Source organism: Thamnophis sirtalis, unplaced genomic scaffold, assembly GCF_051295495.1.
Source record: "Thamnophis sirtalis isolate CommonGarterSnake01/CBP01778 unplaced genomic scaffold, rThaSir2_p1.2 scaffold_15, whole genome shotgun sequence".
Classification (NCBI taxonomy): domain Eukaryota; kingdom Metazoa; phylum Chordata; class Lepidosauria; order Squamata; family Natricidae; genus Thamnophis; species Thamnophis sirtalis.
The window spans coordinates 41,258,144-41,265,921 of NW_028261395.1; positions in this window are offsets into that span (position 1 = coordinate 41,258,144).

A 7,778-nucleotide genomic window follows, 5' to 3' on the forward strand; every position below is an offset into this window, starting at 1 on the left:
TGCAACTCAATCCGAGAATCACTGGCAGCCACCTTTGGCCGTGACGTTGGTCTGGCTCAAGACGCTTATAGGAAAAAGAGAAGTGTGTTTGTGTGTGTTTGTGACCCACACACCCTCCCTGCATTTGGAGAAGAAGTGGCAGCTGTTTGTCACAGGATCCCCTGTTAAGGAAGGTCAGCTTGGAAGGAGAGAGGAAAGATTAGCCAACTGCTGGCTTCTTTTTAAACCAATTAGTAAAATGCATTTAAAAAATAAATAAATCAAGATTTCATCGTTAAAAAACAAACCACAAGCAACCCACAACCAAGTTATTTATCCAGCCACTGCTGAGGTTAGATAACCTTGTCAGTTATTTCCCCGGTTATTTTAATGTCAGCCTTCCCATCTGTTCATAAGGATATTAAAAAGATTTGATGGATTTGCTTCCCCAATTACAGTGAGAACAATTAACCAGGGGAACAACTTGCCTCCAAAATTGTGAATGCTCCAACACTGGAGGTTTTTAAGAAGAGAATGGATCACCATTTGTCTGAAGTGGTGTAGGGTTTCCTGCCTAGGCAGGGGGTTGGACTAGAAGACCTCAAGGTCCCTTCCAACTCTGCTATTCTATTCTATTCTTCTATTCTATTCTATAGAAAAACTAGAGGTGTCCTATATCTCAGAGGCTAAATCAAAACTAAGGAGAAATTTCCTGATGGTTAGAAAAATTAATCACTGGACAATTTGCCTCCAGAAATTGTGAGTGCTCCATCTGGAGGCATTGATTAATTGTTCTAACCGTCAGGAAATTTCTCCTTAGTTCTAAGTTGCTTCTCTCCTTGATTAGTTTCCATCCATTGCTTCTTCTTCTACACTCAGGTGCCTTGAAGAATAGCTTGACTCCCTCTTCTTTGGGGCAGCCCCTCAAATATTGGAAGACTGCTATCATGTCTCCCCTGGTCCTTCTTTTCATCAGACTAGACATACCCAGTTCCTGCAACCGTTCTTCGTATATTTTAGCCTCCAGTCCCCTAATCCTCTTTGTTGCTCTTCTCTGCATTCAGTTCCTGGAGAAATGTGTCATCTTAAACAAACAAATTGTATTGATGGAAGAAATGTGTGTGTGTGTGTACGGTATATATACATATATATACATATACACACACACACACACACACACACACACACACACACACACACACACACACACACACACACACACATATATATATATATATATATATATATATATATATATATATATATATATATGTTATATTTATGCTGATAAATAAATAAAGTGGAAGTGTGACCTTCCTCCCATATTTGGGCATACCAGGGGTTGTGACTTTATATATATATTAGATTTTTACAACCCCTGGTAAGCCCTAATTATGGGAGGAAGCTAACTGCTTCCATCATCTCTCAATCGGCTCGTCACAAGAGTCCATCACGACAGAAACCCAATATTTTTACTGTTGCCTTTGTTATATTTGTGTTTTTTTTATTTTATACGCCATATAGCCCAGGTTCAAATCCCAGTAAGGGTATGGCTAGCTGATGAGAGCTAAATAGCTAGAAATAGATCTATACTAGTCTCCCTTTATTTATTTATCAGCGCGCGCGCGTACACACACACACACACACACACACACACACACACACACACACACATATTCATTCATTTTGGCCCTAAGGGAATTCTGCCTTATTCCAAATTAAATCAAAAGGACCACTCCTCTTAATCTAGCCTCGGTGTTGGTCCAGAGGAATTTTAAACAACTGGCTCTGAATTATAAAAATATCTGAAATTCCCCTTGTAGGAAGTTAGCACTCCCCACCCCGCCCACCTCCTAGAAGAATGAAATATCCTGGGAAATATTGAAAAGGCAGAATATGATATTTCCCCGGCTAAGAAATGAAGAAACATGTTTTTAGGCAGGAAACATACTCACTCTTAATATCCCTCAGCTTTTTCAATAAGCCATCAAAAAGCCTAAGCTAGTCTACTCTACATAACAAAGGTAGCATTAGCCCTCCACAAAAAATCACCACAAGGCACCTGGCAAAATTACATCAACCAAACTTGGAGTCAAAGCACAGCCTACTGAGTTTGCCCTGCATGGCCCCATGGGAGTCTGACCAACCATCAGAATACAAGCTCAAGATCAAAGGCCAGAGAGGGCATAAAACCAGGGACTTTCATCTTCTTCTCTCTCTTTTCTTCTTCACCCAACATCTGGAAGCATGGGATCCCCGTTTTCCGTTCAGGAGCTCAAGCCATGTGGTCCTGTCCACCATTAAACCACCTTTCCAAGCAGCCTCCATGTTTCAAGTGTCTTTTTCCCCACTTGGAACTGAACACAGAAGGGCATTCTCCCCCACCCACCCCCAACAACTATTTTCTTCAATTCCTGTTTGTTCTTCCCCCAAAGCTTTGGCTGATAAACTTCCCCCAAGCGTAAATATACAGATCTTTTGCGAGACAAGATAACATGCCTTGCTTCATCTAAGTTGCGAGATAGCATTGTTGGTCTTGGGGAGTTCATCTGAATTGAGGTCAGATAAAGTTGTTTGCAGACCCTGTTTATACAAGGATCATGTGATGGTTTGAAAGACAGACTCTTTCCTGGAAACAAACATTCTTCTGGACAGGTGACCTAAAAACCTTCACCTTTGCAACAGTGGCATATTTCCCCATCTCATTCATTCATATATATATTGTTATATTTGTGCTGATAGATAAATAAAGGGAGACTAGTATAGATCTATTTCAAGCTGTTTAGCTCTCATCAACTAGCCATACCCTTACTGGGATTCCTAAATAGCTTGAAATAGATCTATACTAGTCTCCCTTTATTTATTTATCAGCACAAATATAACACAAAATGTGTAACAAAGGCAACAGTAAAAATATTGGGTTTCTGTCATAACGAGCCGATTGACAGATAATGGAAGCTGTTAGCTTCCTCCCATAATTGGGGCTTACCAGGGGTTGTGACACTAAATATGTATGTATGTATGTATGTATGTATGTATGTATGTATGTATGTGTGTATGTATGTGTGTATATATATATATATATATATGTGTGTCTGTGTACATATATATCATATATATATATATATGCTGTAGGAAGTTAGCACCCACCCCTTCTCCTAGCAAAACAAAATATGCTCGGATATATTAAAAAAGCAGAATATTATATTTCCTTGGATGAGAAATGGAGAAACATGGTTTTTTTTTAAAGGCCGTGTTGGAAGAAATGCTTGAGATCCTGAGCAGAAAAGGGGGGAATCACATGCTTCAAAATGTTGGGTGCAGAATATTATATTTCCCTGGATGAGAAATGGAGAAACATGTTTTTTTTTAAAAAGGCCGTGTTGGTAGAAATGTCCTTCTGGGTTCAGTTCCAAGTGGGTAAAAAGACACTGGAAACATGGAGGCCGCTTGGAAAGATGGTTTTAATGGTGGACAGGATCCCATGGCTTGAGATCCTGAGCAGAAAAGGGGGGGGGGGTCACATGCTTCAAAATGCTGAGTGCAAGGGCAACTCTGTATAGGCTGTGCTTTGAGTCCAAGTTTGGTTGCCTTGCTGGTTGATGTAATTTTCCCAGGCGCCTTGGGGGTGAGTTTCTGTGGAGGGCTAATCCTACCTGTGTTATGTAGAGTAGACTGGCTCAGGCCTTTTGACGGCCCGTTGACAAAGGTGGGGGCTATGAAGGGTGAGTCTGTTTCCTGCCTAAAAACATGTTTCTCCATTTCTTAGCCAGGGAAATATCATATTCTGCCTTTTCAATATTTCCCAGGATATTTCATTTTTTTTTCTAGGAGAGGGGTGGGTGCTAACTTCCTACAGCAGGAAGCAGACTCGCTCTTAATAGCCCCCACCCTCCTCAATAGCCCGCATCAGATGTCCAGGGCGGTTAAGCGCTAAAGAGATAGCTAGGTCTATTCATAGGCAAATGCCCTCACCCAAGAAGATCCAACAAAGGTAGGATTAGCCCTCTACCCATCTAGCAACAGAACTCGCCACACGGCACCGGGCAAGATTACATCACCCAGTAAGGCTCAACCAAGCTTGGGACTCATAACACAACCTACAGAGTTGCCCCTGCATGGCCCCATGGGAGTCTTGCCAACCAATCAGAATACAAGCTCAAAATTCAAAAGCCCAGAGAGGGTATAAAACCCCTGGCACTCTCAGTATCTCTTCCCATTTTTTGCCCATGACTTCAAACCATGTGATCCTGTTGGGTTGCACTAGATGACCTACAAGGTCCCACCCAACTCTTTTATTCTGCTTCACCATTAAACCATCTTTCCAAGCAGCCTCCAATTTTTCCAATGTCTTCCTCCCCTCTTGGAACCGAACCCAGATGGTCATTTCTTCTAACAGTGCTTAAAAATAGTTTTGGGAAGAAGGAAAGATAGTAGGAAAGGAAGAGGAAGAGTGGAGGAGAGGTAAGGGAAGAAGAAAGAGATAAGGAAAGGTGGGTGGAAGGGAGAGAAACAGAGGAGGAGAGGAGGGAGGAAGAGAGAAAAAGAGAAGGAGAGAGGGTAGGAAGGGGAAGAGAGAGGGTAAGAGTAGGGGAGAGGTAAGGGAAGAAAGAAGGGGAAGGAGAGGAGGAAGGAAGGAAGTAGAGAAGGAAGGGAGAGAGAAAAGAAAAGAAAGAGAAAATAAGGTGGTGTCATAACAGGCGCTAGGGATGGTGAACAATACAATCCAAACTGTACCCTATAATCTCTTAAATGGAATAACAATAGTATAAGATTGGCAAAGAAAAAGAATAACCATGTGAATGTATACCTAGAATTGTATGTAAGAGAATAAATGATAGTAAGAATATATAGCACATTATAGATAAACAATATTTGGTTATAAATAGCTAAGTATAAATAAACATAGAATTGTACATAAAAATGGATAACGAATAAAGACACCATGAATGTAAGATAGAAAGGTATAGAAAGGGAAAATACTAATTGCAAAGAAACCAATACGGAACTGCTGTATGATATATGATTGATGGAACTTCTTGTTCCTATGTTGTCTTAAGTCATGTGTTTGTTTTTGTTGATGTGTTTAATGTGTGTAAAATAAAAACTTAAAAAAATAAAAAACATAGTTTTGTGATGATCTCTAAGTCAGTGAAACAGACAGAATATTTTTTTTGGGGGGGGGGACAGAATTTGAATTCCAGCGATGTTTCAAGACATCATAATTCCCATAAGATTGAGGCACGTTTTAAGCTGATTGCCAAAATCAATAATAGGAACAAAACTTTGTCCAAATCTGGAGAATGGAGAACACGGGGCCTCCAAAAATGTCCATTTTGTTCCCACCCAGGTGGCTAATACCAAAGGAAAACCATGTTTTCACCACCAACTTTTTAAATTACAGGCTGAACTCACCAAAATGTGGCTTCCCAACCCTTCTCTGCCAAATGATGATTTACAATCCACAACATATTCCTTGGAGACGGAGAACTGGTTTGTCCACTCCGGAAAGCCTGCGAAATAATCTTTTAACAAATTGGAGAAGGGAAATGTGATCTGTAACTAACACAACTTGTGTGTAAAGAGGCGAAGGGGAACCCGGAGAAAGAGAACAGGGCAGGGAAGAAAATAGATCCCCCCCCCCCGCAAAAAAAGGCCGCCTGCCTTATTTTGTTACGTACTAAGAGGCTAGTCCTCATGATTCTGAATTTTAAAAGGCTGGCTCTAATTACCAGGAGGATTCACATGTAGCTTTTGGTAGTGTAGAAAAGTCAGCACCCACCTGCCCTCCTAGAAGAATGAAATGTTTTGAGGAATATATATATATATAGTATTGTATTTCTGCTGATAAATAAATAAAGGGAGAGTAGTATAGATCTATTTCAAGCTATTTAGCTCTCATCAGCTAGCCATACCCTTATTGGGATTTGAACCTGGGCTATATTACATACTAGGCAGACATCTTAGCCATTAGGCCACAGGCTCTTATCCGTTATCAGCGAAGCCAGGGTCAAAGGTATCTATTAGATTTTTTTACAACCCCCGGTATGCCCAAATATGGGAGGAAGATACATACATACATACATACATACATACATACATACATACATACATACATACATACATGTGTGTGTGTGTTTGTGTGTGTGTTTGTGTGTGTGTTTGTGTGTGTGTGGTATTTGTGCTGATAAATAAATAAAGGGAGACTAGTATAGATCTATTTCAAGCTATATTTGGGCATACCAGGGGTTGTGACACTAAATACATACCCATTTCCCTGGCTCAGCTGATAAAGGAGGAGAACCTTGTGGCTTAGTGGTTAACACATCTGCCTAATATGTAATACAGCCGAGGTTCGAATCCCAGTAAGGGTACGGCTAGCTGATGAGAGCTAAATAGCTTGAAATAGATCTATACTAGTCTCCCTTTATTTATTTATCAGCACAAATACAACACAAATGTAACAAAGGCAACAGTAAAAATGTTGGGTTTCTGTCTGGATGGTCTCTTGTGACGAGCCGATAGATAGAGAAAGGAAGCAGTAGGCTTCCTCCCATATTTGGGCATACCAGGGGTTGTGACACTAAATACATAAATATATTTTAAAAGGCAGAATATTATACATTTCCTTAAAAGAGAAATTGAAGAACTGCAGCCTTAGAAGACAGAAAGCAGCCTCAATCTCCCTAATAGATACTGAGATGCGGAGGAGGCAGCTTTCAGAAATGCAGATTTGGTAATCCATTCAAGAGAGGATTAAAAAAACCCAAGGAAGCTAATATCTTGGATTTAATTACATTTGTTAAACAAGATTCAAAATCCAAGGAAGCCAGTAATCTGTAGAATCATTGCCGGCCTTTGGGAGACCAACAAATTAATATCAAATAACAAAATAGACAAAACAAAGGCCTAAATGACAAAATGTTGTATAACAAACCTGTATCAAAATCCGGGTACAATACTGACAAAACCAGTTGGTGATTTGATCCAGGACTGCTGTAGGCTTCTGCTTCATCATTAAACCATTTTCCCAATAAAGCCTCCATGTTTCTAAGTACCGTATTTTCACGACCAAAAGCCGCACCGGATTAAAAGCCGCAGTATCAATTAACGTTAATTTTTTAAACTTTTTCCACATATAAAGCGCACCGGGTTATAAGCCGCGCTCAGAGACCCGGCTCCCCTTGGTTCCTCATCGAATCACGTGCGCAGGTTGCAACTTGGAACTCCGTCTGCCCGAGTTGGGGCATTTTCTGGCTTGGGACGCTCCGGCGGCTTCTTCGGGAGGCAGCCTGCCAGCTTCGGCGAAGGCTGGGACGGAGAGCGCGGCGACCGTGGAGCATGTGTAAAGTACTTTCGCCCCCACGCCGGCCCCCCTCACCGCGCGCCGGCCTTCGGGGATGAAGGGGCAGGACTTCCCGGGCGGAAGGCATGCCTGGCTCTGCGGCTCCAGCCCCAGCACCTTTCGGCCGAGCCTCTCCCGCCAGGCGGCCGCCTTCCTCCGCTGAGCGGCCCCGCGCAGCCTCGCCACCCCGGGAGATCGCCAGCGCGGGGCCTGGGGCGCCGCGGCCAGGGAAGCCAAACCGGGCGGCGGTGGGCAGGGCGCCCGGGTTGCGGTCCCCGAGGCGGGCGGGTGGGCGCACGTGGCAGGCGGCGGCTAGAGGGACGTTTCTGGCGCGGGAGGCTTCGGGCTCCGCTGCTCTCCCGGCTCTTGCCCGGCCGGCGTGGTGTGCTGGGAAGACCGGCGCCGCACCGGCCACCCGCGCGCCCTTGACCGGCAGCGCAGAGCCGGCTGGGGC